The sequence below is a fragment of the Nycticebus coucang genome, chromosome 3 (assembly GCF_027406575.1).
Source record: "Nycticebus coucang isolate mNycCou1 chromosome 3, mNycCou1.pri, whole genome shotgun sequence".
In the NCBI taxonomy this organism is placed as follows: domain Eukaryota; kingdom Metazoa; phylum Chordata; class Mammalia; order Primates; family Lorisidae; genus Nycticebus; species Nycticebus coucang.
Window position 1 is genome coordinate 114017098 of NC_069782.1, and position 25277 is coordinate 114042374.

A 25277-nucleotide genomic window follows, 5' to 3' on the forward strand; every position below is an offset into this window, starting at 1 on the left:
AGTGCATAAATACATTTACTTGCCTTTGTGCAAATAGGTTACAAACTTTATTTCTTCTTGAGACATTCTTACTTTATTGTCCAGGCGTGGGGGCGGTGGTGTCATCATAGCTCATGGCAACCTCAAATTCCTGGGCTCAAGAAATTCTCCTGGCTTGGTGCCTATAGCTCAGTGGCTAGGGTACCAGCCACATACACTGGAGCTGGTGGGTTTGAACCCAGCCCAGGCCTGCCAAACAACAATGACAATTGCAAGAAATCCTCCTGCTTCAGCCTCCCAAATAGCTGAAATGCAGGCATGCACCACCAGGCTCAGCTAATATTTTCTTCTTTCTTTCTTTTTTCTTTTTTTTAAATAGAGAGAATATCACTATGTTTCTTAAGCTGAGTTTAAACATCTGGCCTAAAGTAATGCTCCTGCCTCGGCTTCCCACAGTGAAGATTACAAACCCTTACGGTCCAATATAAGGCATTTTTCTATTCCAGGGCCTGTGGGTGTGATTTATAAGACACCCACATTTTTTCCCATTTTTCCCTTGTTAATATTTCTATGAAGTTGGAAAGATCTTAAAATAATCTAGCTCTGCACTTTAAATTTTACATTGAATAAACACAGGCTGAAATATTTTAAGTGATTTGACCAAAGATAAATCCAGCGACTAATTCTGACTAGAACCCACACATTAACGTCCACATCTGTGCTGTGAGCATTGTTATGCTGTCTCTACAGAGAAGTACATTTGCACAATCTCATAAAATGCCATGGCCCTGACAATTGCTTCCATTGTCATTTGTCAAAAGTAATAGTTCTAATAATAAAGTATAGAATCAGGTGTTTTTTGAAATATTATTGAATGGAAGCTACCAATCCAATTCTTATAAAATGAATGAAAATTCCTAAGCCTTACTCTTCGAACAAAGGAAAGTTGTCATTTAGCCAGTATAGGATGAAAATTCTGCCTTTGATTTGTATTTCAGTTTCTTTATCCAGTCATCACAATAACAATTGGGAAAAGGATAGTTTGGATATAATTTCTTATAAAGGAATAGCTCAGGTACCTGTAAGTAAATCTCAAATACATTTGTTTGTAAAAGGTTATTTGCCATTTATCATGTATTATGATGCCAAGCGAAATTTGAAAAGTATGTCCTTTATGCAAAGTTTTGTCCAAATACATTATTTAAGTATGACTTTTAAAACGTAATCCAACATCCTAACTTTCTGTTTTAATTTTGTTTTAGTGAAAATTGTTGGCTGAGTCTAACAATGAAGAATGCCATTAAGATTATTGTAAATTTTCATCAGTTTTGGAAATTCAGACTAAAAAACATTACTTAACCATATTTTTACTTTCCTTTTTAATATTTCATTTACACATATAAGTAGGCATATTTACTCAAATAATTGTTAGTCACATATTTGAGGAGCAATTAAGTTATCTCAGATCAACAAATATTACAATAATAATTATAAACTATAGCAACAAATATCTTTCTCTAAAAACACAGACATTTTCTCTAAAAATATAATAAATACAAAAATATTCAAACAAGTTAAGGTATGGCCTCCATAATCCAGAGATATTTGAGAGAAAGGAGCTGGCAAAGAAATAATGGAATTAGAAAAATCAGTTTCAAGAATCTGATCCAAGCGTGAAAAATCAAAATTTAAATAGCATTTTTAATAACTCAGTAAAATGTTATTAAATATATATGCATATATTTACATATACAGTATATGTATACTCACACATATATATTCCATTCACTTTTATGTAAATAAACATATATATAAATTTTCAGGTGAAGTATGATCATATTTAAAAAGAAAGAATAATGTTTACAAAGTTCAATTGAAATCTATCAATACTAATCATTTAATAGGCCCTTTCCTTAACATACACAACGTAATATAAGATAATATAATATGCTTCTATTGGGAAAAAATCATTGTTACCATGGTAAGGCCAGTTTATATTTATCTTGCATTGTTATAAAATATTTCGGTTGTATGTCAGGTTATTAAAGTACTGATGCCAACTTATAGTTTGAAATTCTAATTCAGATAACCATTCTATGAATTCATAATTAATCTAAGTTAAAAATACACATAGTTGAAGAGTACATTTTTTTAATACTGAGCTGTCCATTATGACAGCCCTTATCAAAGAATGGCATTTAAATTTAGAATTAAAACAGAATAAAATTAAAAATCTACTTTTTCATTTGCATTGGCATCATTCTGTCCCTCAGTCACGTGTGGGCAGCTGGACCCATGCAGGAAGTTCACGGTGTACTTGAAAACAAACTTGTCTGTGTCTGACCAGACAGCAGATGCATATCAGACAAGTTACGTGAAGGGATTTATCATTTACAGATAAGTAGCAAGGGATGACAGAGCCCGTGATTACCTCAAGCTGTTCTCCAAGACTCAGAAAGCTCCCTATGGTGGATAGAGTCTTGACTGTGTGTACCCACTTTCATCACAGCTGAGGGATCCCAAAAAACAGACCACACGTGTTAGCCATCTGCGGGCCATATGAGTCACAGGACCCTCTGAACGATATCCTTTTCTGGCAGGGTCGGAGGTGAAACCAAGTCCAGGCCGTGCTGGACAGCTCCCTTCTTGTCTCAAGATGTTACACTCACAATACATTCTAATTAGACTTGAAAACTACATCCAAGAAAAGGGTAAGAACTGGGTTGGTCTAAAGTCACCCAGAGAAGGAAACCACAACACCTGTGGGACAGCCCAGATACAGCACATACCCATCCTTTTCCTGGGTAGTTCTGATCAAGTAAGTGATCACAGTGCAGTGTGACATGAATAACGGTACAAATATAAGGTGCTAAAATAGCAGTGAAGAGATTCCAAGTATCTTTGAATGTAGTGGACAAATGTTATCAAGGATAACTTCAGAGAACAATTTAAGATTTCAAAGAAAAATAGAAGCATAGATCTCTGTTATTTTAGGAGTATGTTTTGAGAAAATGGAGAACATTCTTGCTTTCCATTGATCTCCAGTTTGCTCTTCCAGGAATAAAGAACAATCCTTTAGTGGGGAGAAGGAAAATGTTGTTAGAATAAAATATGTCATTTGCAGAAGTCTACTATTATGATAACAGCAACATTAGTTGACATTGTTTCATCCTTTTGTTTATGAAACAAACTTCTTAAGAAAAAGTCAGATGTTAAATTAACAAACCAACAAGATATCCACAGTTACTCATCTGCTGTGAAGACACCCCCTTTCTGTGCATTTTCCCTGCTGAATACTTTTATGTGAAATAAGTGTATGTGTCTGTAAAACTGAAGGTGCTTTTCCCCTATATTTCCCTTACTTTTGATCACTCATTTTTCTTTTTTCTTAAAATTACACCCCACTTTCATGCCACCTCCTATTTGTTATATAATTGCATGGCTCCGGCCTGCATTGATTGGAGAGTGAAGCTATGAATCTGAGACTACCCTACTTTGCAAGCAAACATGCTGACCTGCCCTAGTTGTAGTTTTACATATGCATACCTACAGAGGACATTTGATCCCCGGGACAGGGGGCACAGACCATTTATTACTCAGCCAAAGCAACAGTCAGAGTAGCACCCTAGGAGTGCCCGTTCCCTGAGCCCCATCCCGCACAAATATTCACATGAATGGATAGCCCAGTTTACGCTGCAAAAGAGGAACCTTGAGTTTTAAGACTTGAGGCTTATTTAGAGATTTAGAGAGTACACACTGACACCTCTCCCCAATTGGAGGGAAAAGGAAAGGGAGGGAGAGAAGGGGAGATATAAAGGGGAGGAGAGAGAGAAAGGTATTAAGGGCAAGGTTTGCTTTGAAATGTTAACAAATCCTTTCTGGTTCTGGTGGACAAGGCAGAGGTGAGGAGGGGAGGTGGGGGAGAAGGTCTCTAGCGTCCAAGTCTTTTCACTGCTCTGGAATGTAAGCTGCTTTTGTGGAGAAAAGCCTTGGTATCTGCCTAGAAGTTTCTATTTCCAGGGCTGAAATTCAATCATCTTTAACTTGTGCTCTTTGCTTACAAAACCTGGATTGTCCTCAAAAACTAATATCTTTCCCCTGAACATGCCTAGAGTACTTGCTGTTCTTTTATTGTATTGAACACATTTCTTCCCCCTCTATTGCTAGCTGTCCTTTATAAAATTCTGTCTTTATTTTTCCCAAATAGAAGTGTAAAATGGAATCTAACTCTCATACAGTGCTATCTCTCAAAGACCGTGACATCAGGAAAAAGAGAAAACAAACACTTTCAAATATATGCTATAAGTCAGGAACAAATCTCGGCCACCTTCATATTTTGTCTCATTTGATCTGTATGAGAATCATGCAGGACTGATGTTATCTTCACTTTTTGTTGAGAAAACTGAAGCTCAAAGAACTTAAGTAACTTTTATAAGTATATGCCGTTTTGAAATTGGGAATTTCAGGATTCCAATGCCATTCTTTAAAAAATTTTTTGTTATAACTTCAAAATGACAATATAATCTAAAAATAAAGGATTGGCGGTATTTACATGATAGCTAAGAGATTACATGTTATAAATTGCACTTGAATGCAGGGAAAATGCACCATTTGTTCATTTTTAATGACCCCCCTCAAAGCATTTACCGAGACTTTTAAAGTTTAGCCAGAAGAAAATTGTAATGATTATAATTACAAATATATAATTTTTATAATTGATTTATGCATTCAACATGATTTAGAAAATGCAATTAATTGATTATAAAAATATTTCTATTGAAAAACTACACATTGACACTTAATATAGACAACAATTTTTTTTCAGTCCTAGAGAATAACAGAAAAATAGTGTCCAAAACCCAACGGTTTTGTGCCATATCATTAGTTGCAGAAAACAAGGTCATCAGGAGACAAGGAAAAGCTATATCAAAGTGCTTCAGCTGGCTCCAACAACTAAAAAAATTATGCTGAGAATCAGCCAACTTTCTCTTCTCGTCTAGAGGTAACCACTGCCAGTGCGGAGTGTTCAGCAAAGTGGAGAAGAGCTGAACAAATAACTCAGGATGCTGATGTTACCCTGGTTGAAAGTGGTAAGTAGTCTGTTATTTAAAGCTGCTATATGGAGATAAAGAGGGGCTGCCAACAAGATAATGCTGTTAGGAGACATGGAATGCTTGGTGAGCTCCTCTTACGGGGTCAGCTTACTGGCAAATCCACAACTATTAACACAGGAAATTATGCCAGAAAATAATAAGCACTGTGTATGGCATGAAAAAAAAAATAGCCATCTGAACCTATACTGAATGACTTAGCATTGCAGGCCAGGGACAGTGAAGTCTATGACCATTTCCATGATGTTTTGAATCCCTCCAACACCTGAACTATAGGTCAGGGATCTGCAGTTGACCATTCAATATCTCTTCTTGGGTATCTCAGTCAAAAGATGACTAAGGAGTTTCAGTCAGGAGAGAGAAGGAGTTCATCCCATCAGAATGACCTAATCTCACAGAGACCGGGTATAGTTCAAGGATCTTCTTCATCCATGTCTTCCAGATAAAATTTTCCCTTTCTGAATAGCCCCATCAGTTTACACACCAAGTGATCAGTTAGATTGCCCATGTCCCTGGGAAATCACGAAGAGGACATCCACAAGGAGGACACACTGTTTTGAGTGTTTGCACAAGTGTGTGTGTGTGTGTGTGTGTGTGTGTGTGAAAGAGAGAGCGCACGCACATGCAAGAGAAATGTTTTATATTTTATCAGGGGACCTTGTTAATTCCCCCTTGTCAGAATCTATGCCTCCTGAATGATTCTCTATTACGCAGCTAATAAGCAAAAAATTTTATTCCAGTCAATTAATTCTCTGGTTCTCCTATTTCTTGAGAATAGTGGAAAATTAATTCCTATTAATAATCAGAATCATGCATTCCAACGGCTGTACACTTATCGGATAAGAGACAATTACAATATCTAAGATAAATTAAAAAATCTGATTTCTTAACTTGTTTTCATAAGTCGATGTTGAAGGGGGTGGCAAGAAGTGGGTGTTTATAGTATCAAATATAATTCAAAAAGTAGAAGTGACAATAAAACATTTAGATGCAGATAATGTGCTAAGAAGTATTTCTTAGAAAAAAACTCATGAAGACAAGAGGAATAATTCAGTGTATAAATTACTCGTTGCTCTTCACTTTCCAAGGATTGCCCAGAATTTAGCCTGTTCCTTCCATCAGCCAAGGGAGAAGGAATCCCCCACATTGGGGCTGTGGACCTCAAAGTTACATGATTATGAAACACCACCCCCTCACCTGGTGTTATCACTTGGAGACACCATAGCAGTGTGATGTGGCAAAACCTTAGCTCTAAGCCCATAAGCCAAATCAGCATTTGTGTTTGATAGGGTCAGTGTTTCCCCTGGGATAACTGGAAACCAGAATCCAAGCTTTGGGGCTAAGATGTCTGTACAGCCTGAAATCTTGGGCCATGGAACTTTTCTCTAAGCCAATTTCTTCTCAGGGAGGAAACTGTTCAGATTAGTCCTGGATGGGTTAACTCTTATTTAACAGTAGAGAATTCCACTGTGAAAAAAAAGCCAAAGACCTTTTTTCTTATTCCTCTGACAATGCTGCTTTTGAGAAATCAGATGTGATTCTCGTTGTCTCTAAAGATCTTAAATTCCACCATGGATTATTTCACCATAAGTCTACCTTCCTCCAATATTATTTTTCTTATATAATAATAACTTTTCAATCTTGAACTTTAGTCCTTTGATTTTTAGATTCCTACTTGTATAAGTATTTGGTAGTTTCTTTCCCTCCAATTTTCTGTTCTTTCCAGAATTCCTATTACTCAGTAAGTACAAACTCTGAATTCTTATTCTCATTTAATTGCCTTCTCTCTCCTATGTTACATCTCTAAATATTCTGAATGGGAGTCTTACTTTACCTTTCAATCTGTATTATTGAGATTATTAATGTTCCCATATTTTTAAATTTTGAGAACTGTGATTTTTATGTGACTAAATCTTAAATCACTTCTCAGTCTCTTGGCTAAGATCAAGTATATATCCTGTATATCGAATCCTGTTGTTACAGATACTACCGATTCTTTATCTCTATAGACATATTTTGGATAATTTTTGAAGTATCCTTCTTTCTGCATGATCTCAGTTTCCTCCAAATAGTCATGCGCACGTCTTTACTTCTCACTTCATAAAATGTCTACTCCTGTAAGGCTGTCTGTGCCTATTTAAATGTTGGCTTATTAAAAGCAGTTGCAAATACCTGCGTCACAGCTGGAGCTAACTGGCTAGGAGCTTCACTGTATCATTTAATTTCTTTTCCTGGTATAATGAGGCTTCCCCCACCAATCATCACCAAAACTTACTTTACTTTCTGTCTTGGAAGATGGAAGTTTGCTTCAGAGTGTTTGGAAATCCAAGGGAAAAAAGACAGTGCCAGTGCACTGGAGATAGGGAAGTTCAGTGTCTATTACATAAACTTCCACGCTGTCCTCCTGTTGTTGGTGTGGTCCCTCTAACTTCAGCTGTGACTTCTGTCTCCACCCCGGGTCTCTCATGTTTTAGAGTCCCCAGAAAACAAGTCTCCGCTGTTCTCTGCCAGAGTGAGAGAGGGGCTGCCAGATACGCTGCTCACCCCGTGGTCTCTAATCAGATGTTAATACAAGTCTCTTTTATTTAACACTTCCACAGACCCTCAGTCCCTAGGCATTGAGGAATTGTATAATTACCACTGCCATTTTACTATTCAGCTGTGCTGGGCCTGCTAAGTCAGCCGTTGTCTATGTCTGCTTTGCAGTTCCAAATGGCTTTGCTCTTGTCTCATTTCCCGGTCTCTATGTCTCTGTCAAGAAGTCATACGAAGAACTCTTTTCCACATAAGTGAGTTATCAGGAGAAAACAAAGATGAATTTTTTTATATCATACCCCACCTTTGTCTATAAATCTTATAATAAAAACCACAGCAGCACACCCTATAATATTTGCAAACAAACGTAGGGACCCTACATCTTTGACATCACAGTAAGGTACTGCAGGAAAGCAGCACAGCTCTGAGCGTGCATTTCCCATGGGTCTCTAAAGAAAAAGGAGACAATGTGACAGCTTCTAGGATGGGTTTGCAAGTCTTCCACTGAAACTCTTTTTTGACATCTGTCAATGTGAATGGTTTCACAGAAGACCTAATAAATACAGATAGTCAGGACTCCTCAAACCGGCAAGAGAAGCGTATTAGAGGGGGAAAGCTGGAGTTACAGGAAGAATGTCAAATTCCGCATCCTATAGTATTATTCTCTTGAAAATGAAATTATGAGGCACTAGCCATTAGGTCCAACTTTTTTTTTGGCCGGAGCTGGGTTTGAACCCACCCACCACCTCTGCTATATAGGGCCAGCGCCCTACTCCTTTGAGCCACAGGTGCTGCCCCCTTAGGTCCAACTTTTTATTTTTCTAAAATGTAAGAGCATATATTCATAACCCCTCAGAACAAAGTGCCACAAACTGCATAAAAGGACTGAAACCATCACTTACGTGAGTTTTGAATATTTTTCTTTTAGTACCACAGAAACTTTCTGTGAGGTACATTTGTCTCATGTTTTAGTCAATATCTTTGCTTTGAAGTTATATGGCTTAGGTTTTAAAGTATTATGATAATAAGATTTCTAATAAAAAAAAAAAGCCAATAGAAACTAGATTCCAGCTACGTGTTCTTTAAAACTAGTCCATTCAGCAAAATAGTAGTAATGAAAAAAGAAAATTTTCTTGTGCGGCACTTATGTAAAACATTTGTGTAAACTATTTTTTTTCATTTCAATTGATTGCTCTGACTGTCTGAGAAAAGCAAAATGCTGATGCTTCACGTTACTTTTTCTCCGACTGTGTGTCATAGTCACTAGCACCATCCCAAATATCAAAAGTAAGTGACTGTGATTTTCTTTAACTATGAATTTGTGGTAGAATCTATAAACTATAGATTTTTATTTCTGAAATACTAAAAACATTTGATAGGCATATGGAATATTTTCTTTTATAAAATTTAGTTTCGACTACCAAGTGAAAAGGCTCAAAATGGACAACTGATTGCATTGATATATCTGATATCACTCTGCGAAGATAAAATAGCCACCGTAGGGTTCTGTGTGTGACTATAGGAACTTATAAAGGACATTTTCTACAGAATTCCTTTTTTTGCCTGTTAATCACATAATGTTTGGTAAAGTGTCAACTTGGTTCACTTGGAAACATAGTTGCAGAGAATCTCTTTTCCTTTATGTTCTGACCAAAAATGAAACTTGGGAGATGTAGGAGAAAGTCTAATAGTAGATTTCCCCTCTGAATGGCATCATGATCAGAGGCGGTGACTGTCAGAGGCAGATGCCAGCGAATTCCATTTTGTCCTCCCTGTCCCATGCTCCACCTCTCTTTCTTTGAACTGTCAGCCTTGTCAAAAAAAAAAGTGACCCTGGGCCCATCAACGAACACAGAGGCAATAGCCTTCTATACATTTCTTTACCAATTCTCCTTCAAGCTTCAGCTCTGAGAGTCAGATGTGCCTGACATCAGGAGGACAGGTTACTTGATTTTTCTCCCATCTTAAAATGCAATTTCAGATTATGTTCCCTGCTTTCCCCACAGCGTAAAACCTTATTCTTAACCATAAATTTATTTTTCCATAATACTTATACCTTAGCCTTTTGGGGCTGCTGTACCACAGCACCTTAGACTTGCTATTGTGTATATAACAAATTTATTTCTCACAGTTAAAACCTAGGAAGTCAAAAATCCGAGCTCCAGCTGATTCGGTGTATGGTGAAAGCTCTCTGGTTCATAGGTGGTGCCTTCCTGCTGGGCCCTCACACGGTAGGAAAAACAAATTCCCTTGGACATCCTTTATAAAGGCATTAATCACTTCATGAACTAATCACCTCCAAAAGCCCCACCTCTCAAAATTATTATGCAGGAATTAGGTTTCAGCATATAAATTTTGAAGGGCACAACATTCAAATCATCATACAATATCACACAATATTCAGCAACTCACAATGTTTCTGTTTCTCTAATGGAGAAAAAATACAGATTAAAAAATATCAAAGCTGTGTCTTACTCTATGTGGAAGATAAATATATCACATATTGACAAGTTATGTTCCCAGGGAATATTGTATGGAAAATTTTCTGGTAAAGTTTGTAATTGGTAATAATTGTGGGTCTCTTCAAAAATTTTGAAATGGACACATGCTGACCCTAAACATCTTCTAATGATCAATTACCACATATTTTATTTTGATTTGCCCTTTATATGTTTTGGATCTCTCTTTTTTGTGCTACCAAAATGGTAATTCTTTTTTTATTTTTTTTAATTGCAGTTTCATATAGTCATATATTGCTCTAGATGACATTCAATTCACATTACCAAGACAGATAATGTTAATGTCAACATTTAGGAATTTTAGAACTCAGAAATGTATTAAAATCTCCCTTACAAATTAATAAAGGGAACTGGGGTAAGAGCCTACCTACAAATAAGGGCCAGCCATAGCTAAAAATGATAATAATTAGCCACCGCCCCCCAATCTGCTATACTGGAGTCACATAGCCGGTGGTCATGAAGATTCTTAGTTTGGCCAGGTGCAGTGGCTCATGATTTTATTCCTAGTACTCTGGGAGGCTGAGATAGGATTGAGGAGTTTAAGACCAGCCTGAGCAGGAGTGAGACTTCATCTCTACTAAAAGATATTAGCTGAACTTGGTTGAGTGTACCTGTATTCCCAGCTACTTGAGAGGCTGAGGAAGGAGAATTACTTGAGCCCAGGAATCTGAGGCTGCTGTGAGCCAGGCTAACACCAGGGCACAATAGCCTGGATGGCAGAATGTGACTCTGTCTCAAAACAATAAATAAATATGATAAAAGAGTCTCAGCTTTCTCCATAGATAACATCACCTTTCAGAAACTTAGGGATGTTTCTGAGATATCTTCCAGTTCCTGAATTCCAGTGGATTAGCTGACACACCAAGCCTAGCAGCCCATACCAAGGAACTGACTCAACCCTCACCCAAGAACCAGGTCCTGCATTCCAGTGGGTTGGCTGAGCTACCCAGAATGGTGACCCATAACATAGGACTGACAGTTCTGCCCCAAACCAGCCGATTAGCAAACCTAATTGCCTAATCTTTGGCCTACCAAACTATCCTTAAAAATTCTGCCTTCAGAATTCTCTAAGAGGCAGATTTGAGAAATTCCTCCACCTCCTCACTTAACAAAATGAGGAAACGCTATGGAAACAAAACTCTTTCTCTGCTATAAATATCTGCTATCTCAGCCTATTGGCTCCTTCTGGAGCTCTAGGCAAACAAATCGGGTTGGAGGGAAACAAACAGTATTACAGGTGTGCGGCAAAGAGATCTCTGTTGCTAAAGAGATCCTCTGAAACCTCTGCTAATTAGCTTGCCATAATACCATTGGTTCAGTAGTTTCCTTGATATCATCTCTGATTATATGACAATTATGTGATTTTGATTTATGTTTTTTCCTCATCTTGCACTTAACCCCTTCAGATTCTGGCATAACTACGACCTTTTAAAAATATTTGACCTTCATCACCTCTATTTCTGATTAATGCTTAAGGGACTGTTCCTGCTCCATGTTATATCACTTTTAAAAACACATTTCTGGTGGCGCCTGTGGCTCAAGGAGTAAGGCGCCAGTCCCATGCCAGAGGTGGCGGGTTCAAACCCAGCCCCGGCCAAAAAAAAAAAAAAAACACATTTCTATATGTCTAAAAGAATGTCTCTTAAGATTCATAAAATTTAATTTGCATTTAGATGAAATTCAATATAATGAGAAGAAAAAATTTTAAAAAATTCTGGTTTATTTTTAGCTACAAAATTAAAGCCATAGGAGGGAGGGGAGACAAGATGGCGGACTGAAGCCAGCTTTCAACAAAGGCTCCCGTCCAGAAGGAGAGTTAAGGGACAGGAATTTAGTAAGTATCCTGGTGGACTTGAGCCTCACCAAGAGAGAAGGCTGAAGAACGCACATCAACACCGCTGAGGTAAGTTGTGATCACAAGGACGCAAACAAAAGGTACAAAATCCACCACCAAGCGGACGGGAGTCCCCCTCCCCCATGAGACCGGCTCTGTAGCCCCACAATTGAACAAGTGGGCAGAAATTAAAGCCCCTCCCACTACACTCCACGGGAGAGACCTTCTAAAAACTGGACCTACCTCCCCTACTGGGGTGCCGTGGCGTTCTCCTGCCGGACATAGGGCTGAATAAAACTTTGGGAATCCTTTGCCGGCAACCCTGAATCCCCGGCGCTCCCCTCCCGCCCACTGAGGTCCGGAGGCCTGTCCCCCAGGACTTCGGATCCTTGGGTGATTTCTCAAGGGGAGTGGACAGTCCCCGAGTTGCGACTGGTCAGCATTGACTCTGAGGCGCGCCGAGTGAGGAGAGGGCACCGGGCTGAGGGGGAGTCACGCCTCGCGGCACTTCCCTGCGGTGCAGTGCACCAACCCTCCCCGGGCATACGGGGCCCAAGACTGAATAAGACTCTGGCCTCCCCGCTGAGAGCTGAGAGCCCCTACTCTCACTCGGGGTCTGAGGGCCTATCCCCCAGGAGTTCGGCTCCTTGGGTGATTTCTCGAGGGGAGTGCACAGTGCCTGAGCTGCGTCAGGTCAGCGCTGACTCTGGGATACGTGAGCGAGGAGAGGGCACTCTGCTGAGGGGAAATCAAGCCTTGGCGGCACTTCCCTGCGGTGCAGTGCAGGAGCCCTCCCCGGACCGTAGTATTGCGTGAAACTGAATGAAACTCTAGCTTCCCCCCGCCCCACTCCCAATCGGGGTCTGGGGGCCCATCCCCCAAGAGTTCTGATTCTTGGGGGATCTCTTAAGGGGTGTGGACCCAGCACAAACTGCGGCCGCTCAGTGCTGACTCTGGGGCGTGGGACAGAGGAGAAAAGGGTCGCCTGAGTGCCCACACCAGAGCAGCAGTTCCCTGGAGGTAGATCAACAGCCGTTTTTTCTTTAACGGCAGAACGCTCACTTCTGGATATTCTGAGGCCACACCCCCTGTCTCCCTGGGCAACCAGAGGAGGCCACCGGTGTCACGGCTCACAAACCCAGAAGCCTCCAGGGCGGGGCCGACCCAGAGAGGTGTTCAGACGCAATTCTCCAGCAGCAAAGACGTTTGAACTCAAAACAGCCCGTCTCCTGTAGGCGACGACAGGAACAGAGACAGAACCTCACAAAGTTGTCTGTTCTGTTCTGTTCTGTTAGCAGCATCCATCAGGGACGGGGCTAAGTCTGAGTGAACACCTCCTTCCCATCACCTGCATCAAACACTCAAAGATGTCAGGCCCCATCTCCTCCTGCTAGATAGCGGCAGTCTGCGGGGGCCTGGCAGACTTCCTCGCGATTCAGGCAGGTGCAAACCCCTGGAGTGTCTGTTCACTGCAGGCAACTGGGTTAGCCATCTGCAGAGATACCAGTGACTGGGTCCGACGGAGGGGCAAAGTGGGGAAGGAGACGTCAACCTTCCCAGACTGCTCTGTTTGCGGGGTGGCTCCTCCTGACTCCACGCTGCACTGGGGTGAGCTGTCTCAGAGGAGTCACCAGGCCCCTGTGATCCAGTTCCCAGAGACCTCTTGAACCCTTCCACCTGAGACAAGTGCCGATTGAGACAGTTGATTCGGACCTTTTGAACTGGGCTAATAGACTGAGGACTTTTCAGGTGGTGCCCTGGGTGTGCGATTGTAGGAAGGTTTGATTCTCCTTTTCCAACTGGGGCCAGAGGTGGGCAGGCGGGGTGACTTAATTGCTGATTTTTCCACACAGCTGAGACTTCAAGCCAGAGTAGAAGTTGCAATAGGATCGAACAGAAACCAGCTGAAAACAAGACAGAACCACTTTGCTCCACCACACCAGACAGGGCCCCAGTTTCTCAGGCCACAACACTGTACGGGCCCTCGATAAAACCCCAGGGGAAAAACCAAAGGGAGTAAACCATGGGGCGGAATCAGCGGAAAAACTCTGGTAACATGAATAACCAGAATAGATCAACCCCCCCAAGAAAAGATACGGCAGATGTGATTGAAGATCCCATTCATAAACAACTGGCTGAGATGTCAGAAGTCGAATTCAGAATTTGGTTTGCAGACAAGATTAATAAAATAGAATTAGGAATTCGAGGAGAAATTCAAAAACTGTCTCAAGAATTTAACGAATTTAAAGACAAAACCACCAAAGACTTAGACACACTGAAACAAGAACTTACAGCCCTCAAAGATATGAAAAATACAGTAGAATCCCTCAGTAACAGAATGGAGCAAGCAGAAGAAAGGATTTCTGACATTGAAGATAAAGTCTTCGAACGCTCCCAATCTTTCAAAGAGGAAGAGAAATGGAGAGCAAAAACGGATCACTCACTCAGAGAGCTCTCAGATAATTCGAAAAAAAATAACATAAGGGTTATAGGAATTTCGGAGGCTGATGACGTGGCAGCCAAGGGCACAGAGGCCCTTCTACATGAAATTATGAAAGAAAATTTTCCAGACATGCCTAGAGAATCTGAAATTCAGATAGCAGACAGCTTCAGAACCCCAGCACGATTCAACCCCAAAAAGCCATCTCCCAGACATATCATAATTAGCTTCACTAAAGTTAACATGAAAGAGAAGATTCTCAAAGCAGCCCGGCGAAAGAAAACTATAACGTACAAAGGTAAGAATATTAGAATAACTGCAGATCTCTCTGCTGAAACTTTTCAAGCCAGAAGAGGCTGGTCATCAACTTTTAATCTCCTAAAGCAAAAAAACTTTCAACCCAGGATCTTGTATCCAGCTAAACTGAGTTTCATCTATGATGGAGAAATTAAATACTTCAATGACATTCATATGTTGAAAAAATTTGCCATAAGTAAACCAGCTCTTCAGGATGTTCTCAGACCTATCCTCCACAATGACCAACCCAATCCTATACCACAAAAGTAAACTCACTCAGAAACTTCGGATCAAACTCCAACTTCCACACTGGCGAAAGGATTAAAAATGTCCACTGGACCTTTGAAAAACTCGATACCCAAAATTCCACCAGACTTATCCTTACTCTCCATCAATGTGAATGGCTTAAACTGTCCTCTAAAGAGGCATAGGTTAGCTGACTGGATACAAAAACTTAAGCCAGATATTTGTTGCATACAAGAGTCACATCTCAACTTAAAAGACAAATACAGACTCAGGGTGAAAGGATGGTCATCCATATTTCAGGCAAATGGTAATCAGAAAAAAGCAGGTGTTGCAATTTTATTTGCAGATACAGTAGGCTTTAAACCATCAAAAGTAAGGAAGGACAAGAATGGTCACTTCATATTTGTTAAGGGTAATACTCAATATGACGAGATCTCAATTATTAATATCTATGCACCCAACCAGAATGCACCTCAATTTATAAGAGAAACTCTAACAGACATGAGTAACTTGATTTCCTCCAGCTCCATAATCGTTGGAGATTTCAACACTCCCTTGGCAGTGTTGGATCGATCCTCCAGAAAGAAGCTGAGCAAAGAAATCTTAGATTTAAACCTAACCATCCAGTATTTAGATTTAGCAGACATCTACAGAACATTTCATCCCAACAAAACTGAATACACATACTTCTCATCAGCCCACGGAACTTACTCCAAAATTGATCACATTTTAGGTCACAAGTCTAACCTCAGTCAATTTAAAGGAATAGAAATTATTCCATGCATCTTCTCGGACCATCATGGAATAAAACTTGAATTGAGTAACAACAGGAATCTGCATACCCATACAAAAACATGGAAGTTAAATAACCTTATGCTGAATGATAGCTGGGTCAGAGATGAGATTAAGAAAGAAATCACCAATTTTTTGGAACAAAATGACAATGAAGACACAAGCTATCAGAACCTCTGGGACACTGCAAAGGCAGTTCTAAGAGGGAAATTTATAGCACTGCAAGCCTTCCTCAAGAGAACGGAAAGAGAGGAAGTTAACAACTTAATGGGACATCTCACGCAACTGGAAAAGGAAGAACATTCCAACCCCAAACCCAGTAGAAGAAAAGAAATAACCAAAATTAGAGCAGAATTAAATGAAATTGAAAACAAAAGAATAATACAACAGATCAATAAATCAAAAAGCTGGTTTTTTGAAAAGGTCAATAAAATAGATAAACCTCTGGCCAACCTAATCAGGAAAAAAAGAGTAAAATCTCTAATATCATCAATCAGAAACAACAAAGACAAAATAACCACAGACTGATCAGAAATCCAAAAAATCCTTAATGAATATTACAAGAAACTTTATTCTCAGAAATATGAAAATCTGAAGGAAATAGACCGATACTTGGAAGCACGCCACCTTCCAAGACTTAACCAGAATCAAGTGGAAATGTTGAACAGACCCATATCAAGTTCAGAAATAGCATCAACTATACAAAACCTCCCTAAAAAGAAAAGCCCGGGACCAGATGGTTTCACGTCAGAATTCTACCAAACCTTTAAAGAGGAATTAGTACCTATATTACTCAACCTGTTCCAAAATGTAGAAAAAGAAGGAAGACTACCCAACACGTTCTATGAAGCAAATATCACCCTGATCCCCAAACCAGGAAAAGACCCAACAAGAAAAGAAAATTATAGACCAATATCACTAATGAATATAGATGCAAAAATATTCAACAAGATCCTAACAAACAGAATCCAGCAACACATCAAACAAATTATACATCATGACCAAGTTGGTTTTATCCCAGGGTCTCAAGGCTGGTTCAATATACGTAAATCTATAAATGTAATTCAGCACATAAACAAATTAAAAAACAAAGACCATATGATTCTCTCAATTGATGCAGAAAAAGCTTTTGATAATATCCAGCATCCCTTCATGATCAGAACACTCAAAAAAATTGGTCTAGAAGGGACTTTTCTTAAACTGATAGAGGCTATCTACAGCAAACCCACAGCCAATATCATATTGAATGGAGTTAAATTGGAATCATTTCCACTCAGATCAGGAACCAGACAAGGCTGCCCATTGTCTCCATTGCTTTTCAACATTGTAATGGAAGTTTTAGCCACCGCAATTAGGGAAGAAAAGGCGATCAAGGGTATCCATATAGGGTCAGAAGAGATCAAACTCTCGCTCTTCGCAGATGATATGATTGTGTATCTGGAAAACACTAGGGACTCTACTACAAAACTCCTAGAAGTGATCAAGGAATACAGCAGCGTCTCAGGTTACAAAATCAACATTCATAAATCGGTAGCCTTTATATACACCAACAACAGTCAAATTGAAAAAGCAGTTAAGGACTCTATCCCATTCACAGTAGTGCCAAAGAAGATGAAATATTTGGGAATTTACCTAACAAAAGACGTGAAAGATCTCTATAAAGAGAACTATGAAACTCTAAGAAAAGAAATAGCTGAAAATGTTAACAAATGGAAAAACATACCAAGCTCATGGCTAGGAAGAATCAACATTATCAAAATGTCCATACTACCCAAAGCAATATATACTTTCAACGCACTCCCTATTAAAGCTCCACTGTCATATTTTAAAGATCTTGAAAAAACATTACTTCGTTTTATATGGAATCAGAAAAAACCTCGAATAGCCAAGACATTACTCAGAAATAAAAACAAAACAGGAGGAATCACACTACCAGACCTCAGACTTTACTACAAATCGATAGTGATCAAAACAGCATGGTATTGGCACAAAAACAGAGAAGTAGATATCTGGAATAGAATAGAGAACCAAGAGATGAATCCAGCTACTTACCGCTATTTGATTTTTGACAAGCCAATTAAAAACATTCAGTGGGGAAAAGATTCCCTATTTAACAAATGGTGCTGGGTGAACTGGCTGGCAACCTGCAGAAGACTGAAATTAGACCCACACCTTTCACCATTAACTAAGATAGACTCTCATTGGATTAAAGATTTAAACTTAAGACATGAAACTATAAAAATACTAGAGGAGAATGCAGGGAAAACCCTTGAAGAAATTGGTCTGGGTGAGTATTTCATGAGGAGAACCCCCCGGGCAATTGAAGCAGCTTCAAAAATACACTACTGGGACTTGATCAAACTAAAAAGCTTCTGCACAGCTAAGAACACAGTAAGCAGAGCAAGCAGACAGCCCTCAGAATGGGAGAAGATATTTGCAGGGTATAACTCTGACAAAGGTTTAATAACCAGAATCCACAGAGAACTCAAACGCATCAGCAAGAAAAAAACAAGGGATCCCATCGCAGGCTGGGCAAGGGATTTGAAGAGAAACTTCTCTGAAGAAGACAGGCGCACGGCCTTCAGACATATGAAAAAATGCTCATCATCTTTAATCATCAGAGAAATGCAAATCAAAACTACTTTGAGATATCATCTAACTCCAATGAGACTAGCCTATATCACAAAATCTCAAGACCAGAGATGTTGGCGTGGATGCGGAGAAAAGGGAACACTTCTGCACTGCTGGTGGGAATGCAAATTAATACATTCCTTTTGGAGGGATATATGGAGAACACTCAGAGATCTAAAAATAGATCTGCCATTCAATCCTGTAATTCCTCTGCTGGGCATATACCCAGAAGACCAAAAATCACAACATAACAAAGATATTTGTACCAGAATGTTTATTGCAGCCCAATTCATAATTGCTAAGTCATGGAAAAAGCCGAAGTGCCCATCGATCCACGAATGGATTAATAAATTGTGGTATATGTATACCATGGAATACTATGCAGCCTTAAAGAAAGATGGAGACTTTACCTCTTTCATGTTTACATGGATGGAGCTGGAACATATTCTTCTTAGTAAAGTATCCCAAGAATGGAAGAAAAAATATCCAATGTACACAGCCCTACTATGAAACTAATTTGGGACTCTCACATGAAAGCTATAACCCAGCTACAACTTAACAATAGGGGGAAGTGGGAAAGGGGAGGGTGGGTAGAGGGAGGGGAATCGGTGGGATCACACCTGTGGTGCATATTACAGGGGTATTTGCGAAACTTGGTAAATGTAGAATATAAATGTTTTGGCACAGTAACTGAGATAACGCCGGAAAGGCTATGTTAACCACTGTGATAAAAATGTGTCAAATGGTTTATGAAGTGAGTGTATGATGCCCCATAATCATATCATTGTATACAGTTATGATTTAATAAAAAAATAAAAAAAAAAAAATTAAAGCCATAGGATTATATTAAAGACATAAATTAAAGCATTCAAATTTAATGCCATAAATTTTTGTGAAATGATATCCATACACTAATAGAAAGTCATTACTATTAATATGTGATATTCCAAAGTAAGCCAGATTAGTGCTTTATAAATTATCATCTTCCATAGAAGGAGGGGGAAGAAGACAGCTTGCCAAAAGAAGTTACGTCTCATAAAGACACAATCCTAAATTTTTGAATTTTTAGAGAAAAGTAAATCTTTTGGCTACTATTGAAAACTTACCTACTTTTGTTTAGATTTTTCTTTTATCGCTTTTCAAGGGACAAACCTGGAAATACATGCATGTATACTTATACTTGCAAATAGCAGATTCTAGATACCCCACCCCAAACCCTACCTCTTGGCACCCTTACCTATTTTATGTTGGAAAATTTAATGTTGTTGAATCATTGGATGGGACAGAAATTATGCAACACCGTTTGAGATCACACATTTAGGCACTGAAACACAGAAAAGAATACTAAAAGGAGGATTATAATCAGAGCGTGTAATCCATTTCTAAGGTAAATTAAACTCAGAATAGATTTCTTCCTCAATACATAAAATATGGAGATATTGACCAACTTGCCAAGTTTCATGGTTTCTTTCTAGTTTTCCATTTATCTTCTCTTTTCCATTATCATTAGTAAAACTAATGATATCAGAGAGGTTTATATGAATGTAAATACAAAATTTTCCCCTAAGGCAATCAATGTATGTGGTGTATCAAGTGTGCAATATTATGTTGAAAGGAAACCTATTCTAAATTGCTACACTTCCAAATGCATGAACCTCTCAGGCTAGAAATTTTATGGCATTGGTAACAGTATTAGTACTCTTACCATTTTCTGATATATTACCATAATTTTTCAAGCTTTTTATAAAACATGAAGGGCCTTTGGAATAAAACAGCAAAATTCCCCTTAAGATATTAATCAATTAAATTATGTAAGTGTCTTGGGATCCCCCTTTTTCTAAGTTGGGAATACGAAAGGCCAAAATATGCCTTTGGTTACATCAGGAACTACTCTGATTATAGGTACCCTTCCTTACCTACTTTGTTATAGTACCTAAAAGTTTTTTGCATTGCAAAATTAGTAAGAGTTATTATATACCAATGAGTCGTTTTGAGACTAAAAGAATTGTCTGCATTTATTGAATAATATTAAAATATTTTGCAATCACTCATCAAATGTATGTGTCAAATACTAAAATTGATAGAAGAGATATTATTGCTCAGATCTGAAACAAGAGTTTAGGGTTGAGGCTGACATTGACCCTTTCTTATAAGTCGTATTAAACTGAGAGAGCCTTAAAATATACTCCATCTGTTCACTAGGTCTATTTGGGTGAATGTGTGATTACAGAAGTTAGTTCCTACAAAAGGTCCCACAGTGTCATGTAGAAACTGCAATCTTTATTTTTATGTATATTATATTGTAGTTTTAAACTTCTATATGTCTGACCTAGTGTTTTGTTTTCTATGTGCAAAGAAGCCAGTGGTTTAATCTAATCACCAAGGAAACTTACTGGTTACTACAGAATCTAGTATCCAGGAAAACTGGATGGTTTTCAAAAGAATATGAGTACAAACTCAATTTGTAGGTTTGGTTACATATTTTAGCCAAATTATGAGTAAATCAAAGTCAGCTGTATAATTTATGCCACAGTATGATGAACAGTGCACAAAGAAATTGAGGATAGGATCTTTATAGCTATCATAATTAAAAATTGACACGTCTATAACATGCTAAAACCATACATCAGCAAAGAAGAAAAGACAAATTTTAAAAGCTAGAAGATAAACATTAATTACAATGATTGCCTTTAGTCATCTAGATCTTGTTTTGTGGGTGTTGAGAAGAATCTGTCTACCCCGTGCCATTATCCAGTTGTCTTAAGATCTTGAGCAAATGATTGTCTGACTATTGATTATTCTCAAGAATCCTTCCCTTGAAGTTGCTGGCCGAAAAACTTTTGCAGAGATAAATGGATTCCGTGCATGTTTAATGAGAGTCAATATCTTGGACTTTTACAGCTGTGCCAATTCTTAACAGCGTTTGACAAAGTTCTCTCCCCCATGATATGGGAGTTGCCATTTAATTATATCTCCAGGTATGAGGAAATAGCACCCACTTCTTTGAATAATAGAACCAAGTTCATTGCCTGAGACTGTGGAAGTATTTGGCCATGACTGCTTTCAAAATTTGTAACATTCCTAGACACCTGTGCTGACCTATTATTAATTCGTAAGAACAAAAAAGATAAACTGAGGTAGGAATTTATTTCTTTGCTTTTCAAGACTTAGACCCTGAAAATTCATGTGGTCCAGGAAAAGTTATTTGTGGCTCAAGTAGTTTTGCTCAAACTTTTCTCTTGTGAGCTTTTCCTTCTCCCTGCTATTTAGTATAGAGTCTTTTTCTAAAGTAAATTTCCTGGAACTAGTTCATAGGGAGAGCAGATTACATAAGCAAACATATCAAATTTCCTTTATATTAAACAAAGGTTAATTTTCTCTAGGATTTTTCATAATGATATTCCATATTTCATTGTGATTATCAGGGGAGAATAAATATGTTTCTAAGACATATTTGGCCATAAAACATATATCAGGAAGAATCCTAGGAGATATACAGATCATGAAAAAGAAGAGAAAACAATTCTATGGTTTGATCTGCTATAGTCCATCATCAATTTACCCACATTCAAGACCAACTCAAAATTTTCATAAAGTTCTTTCATGAAATTTTCCCACCTCTGAAATCATTTCCTACTTTCACTTGATTTATTTTCTTGTAATAAGGAATTAATCCACACGAATAAGCCTCTTTCCATTCACTGTACATTTCTTGAGACTATCTTGTATTGTTTAAGACTGCACTCACCAGTGTGGATATATACGGCACCATATTCTACTTCTGTTACCACTGTCTTCTAAATTCTTTTATCTAGGCCAGGTGTAGTGGCCCGCACCTGTAATCCTAGCACTCTGAAGCAGGTGGATCACTTAAGCTCAGGATCAGCCTAAGAAAGAGTGAGACCCTGCCTCTACTAAAATTTGAGAAAAAAGCCAGGTTTTGTGGTGGGTGCCTGTCATCCTGGCTACTCAGGAGGCTAAGGCAGGAGAGTTGCTTGAACCTGGAAGTTTGAGGTTGCTGTGAGGTAGGCAGATGCCATGGCACTCTAGGCTAGCCAATAAATAAATGAATAAATAAATAAATAAATAAATAAATCCATTTATCTAGAATTCCCTATCACCATATTTACTCTATGTTTCTATCTTTAATCTCCCATTTTCAGATGTTCATTTTTCTTTCACTATTGTCCAGCAGAAATGCAATTTATAAGCCCCTCCCACCCCCAAAATCTCTAATAAGAAATACGGTTTTCCATCTCTGGAGTAGAAAATCAGTTATTTTGTTCTTAGACACACTGCATTTAACTTTTTTGTTGGATAGAAACTATCACTAGACATACTTAGCATAGGCAAAGAAGGCAGTACAGTTAATACAGGTGAGGGAGGAAACCCCAAAGTACTATGTCTTAATCTGAAATGCGAGAAGTTTGTGCATTTTACTGACATCTCTACAAGGGTTACTCAGGATGACTCAGCCCTCCTCACAGCTTCTTTGTAAAAGATTAACTTCCTGAAGCTTTACTGGAAATCCTGCCCATGCTTTGAAGCCTCCAATGAGGGACAATATACTAATTCCTTTGTCTGCCTTTCTGTACACCCTATAGAAGGACAGAGACAAGGCAGGCCAGGGAGCTCCGCCATTTTGGACTCTAGTCTGCAGCAATTCCTCCAACTGAAATTAAGCCCATCCACTTTGGAACACAGCTGTTCAGATGATTCTTTCTGTCCATCAGGCCTCATTTTCGGGCAACACAGTTGACCCTTGAACAGCACTGGTTAGAACTGAAGGGTTCCAGTATACACAGATTGTTTTCAAGCAATGGACAAATCTGCATATAGGAAGCACTGACTTTTTGAATATGTAGGCTTCTCAGTGCCAACTGGAGACTTGAATATGCATGGATTTTATTATATACAGGTGCAGGGACGGGGTCCTGGAACCATTCCTCTGCATACTTTAAAGAATTGTAAGTTAGCTAACTGCTATGAATTTGCTTTACTATGAACTGTGGACAAAAACTAATTTGGTCTGGAATGGAAAGTGCATTTTGAGGATCTATTCAAGAGATTGTGTAGGGCTAAGGGTATAGACCTGGCAGAGATCACAAGTGATTAACTGGAGAATATAAATTATCCTATACAATTATGCCAAATAATACCTTCTCTGTCTCCTCAGGAAAACTTGAGGTAAATCCACATTAACCACTATTGCCTGTGTGATTGTTGTGAAATAGGAGGAAAAAGTATAAAGCAAAGTGCTATATCAATCCCCAAGTTTAGCAAAGGGCCATATATAATCTTTCAACTACAATGTGATTATATGTAATTATTGGCTATCATTCACATTTAAATGTTAACCGCTGAAAGATATATTTCACATCTAAAGAAATTAGGTCTTTAGCATGTTGTTTGGAAATAACATAATACCTAACATTTATTTAATGTTCTAAGTGTGCTAAGTACCATTCTGAATACATTTTGTGAATTAGTGCATTTCATTCTCCAAGTTTGAAATTAGCATTTCCCCATTTCACACAGTAGTAAACTGAGGTCATGAATTACGCAAGGTTACTTACCTTGTCAGGAAGTGGTGAAACAACAGGGTGGGAAAGGGCTATTGTCAGAACCTGGCATTGATCTTTTATGCTGGAGTTTTGAGTTCAACTTCAGGAAATTGACCACGTTCACTCTCCACCTATCTCCAATAAGAAAGTAAAATAAGCAGTGAGGACTGGGTAATGATTTAATGTTAGTTTAAAATAGAGGACTAGAGCAAATCAAAGGAATCAGAAATGCTGCAGTACCAGCCTAGACATCAGTGATAATTTGACTGTGTGGTGCGCTGGGAAAACAGTGGATGGTAAAAATTCTTAGGTATGGGTGATAGGTATAAATTATTACCATTCTTTCCCCATTGTCACCTACTTAAATATTTCTGAGAAGTAACATTTAACAGCATGCACCAAATAGACAAAAGAAAGAAATCAATTCAAGATGTGAAGAATCAAACAGAAAAGAAAACAAAACAATTGGCAGGAAGCCAAAGATTTAGTTTAGGTCTGCAGGACCAAAATTAATTTAAAAAATATATAGCTTAGCTGAAAACAAAGGTTTACTGTTTTCCCTGATTGGATTGTCTAGTCAATAAAAGGCAGGAAAAAGAACGTAAAAAAGAAAAATGTTCGGGGAGCCTACTTTGATATGAATAAAGGTGAAAATAGAGGTTACTAACAAGCAAAATAATACTCAAGTCCTAAAATCATGGAATAATATAATCATAGAACATAAGAATGGAGTTAAATAAAATGTGAAATGTATCCATTCTTACTTTCTGGATTTACAGCTCTTAATCTCTTGAACTAATATTTTTAAAGAGTTCCACACTCATTAATGATTCATTCCCAATAGGTAATTTTTATTTTCTTGATATAAGGCTAAGCTAGAAACAATTTTCAAAATATGTTTTTCATAAAATTTGGAGCCACAAATTCAAAGAACTGTTTTTAAAGAATTCAAAACTGAACCAAATACGAAAATAGGAAGGAAACATTATTAATTATTTAAGGCAAGATATTTTTGTTTCAACTTGCTGAAAAGGAGTAACAGTAAAATCTTATTAATCATTAATGTATTCAATATAATATTCATAATAAAGGTTGAGAGTAGAAGCTGGAGATAATCAACCAATGTCATAAATGATCAGTTTTAACTAAAAAATCCCTGAGCAGGACCTAGACATCTGGGGTAGTCCTCTTCATTCAGAGAGCCCTACCTTGCTGGAGGAATACTGGCAGCTAGTCAGCCTTTAGCCACCTGTCCACAGTTGCTTAAATGTATGGCAGAGGGCAGGTTGTCCCTGTCCTGGGATAATAGCCATCTGCAGGTTATAGTAC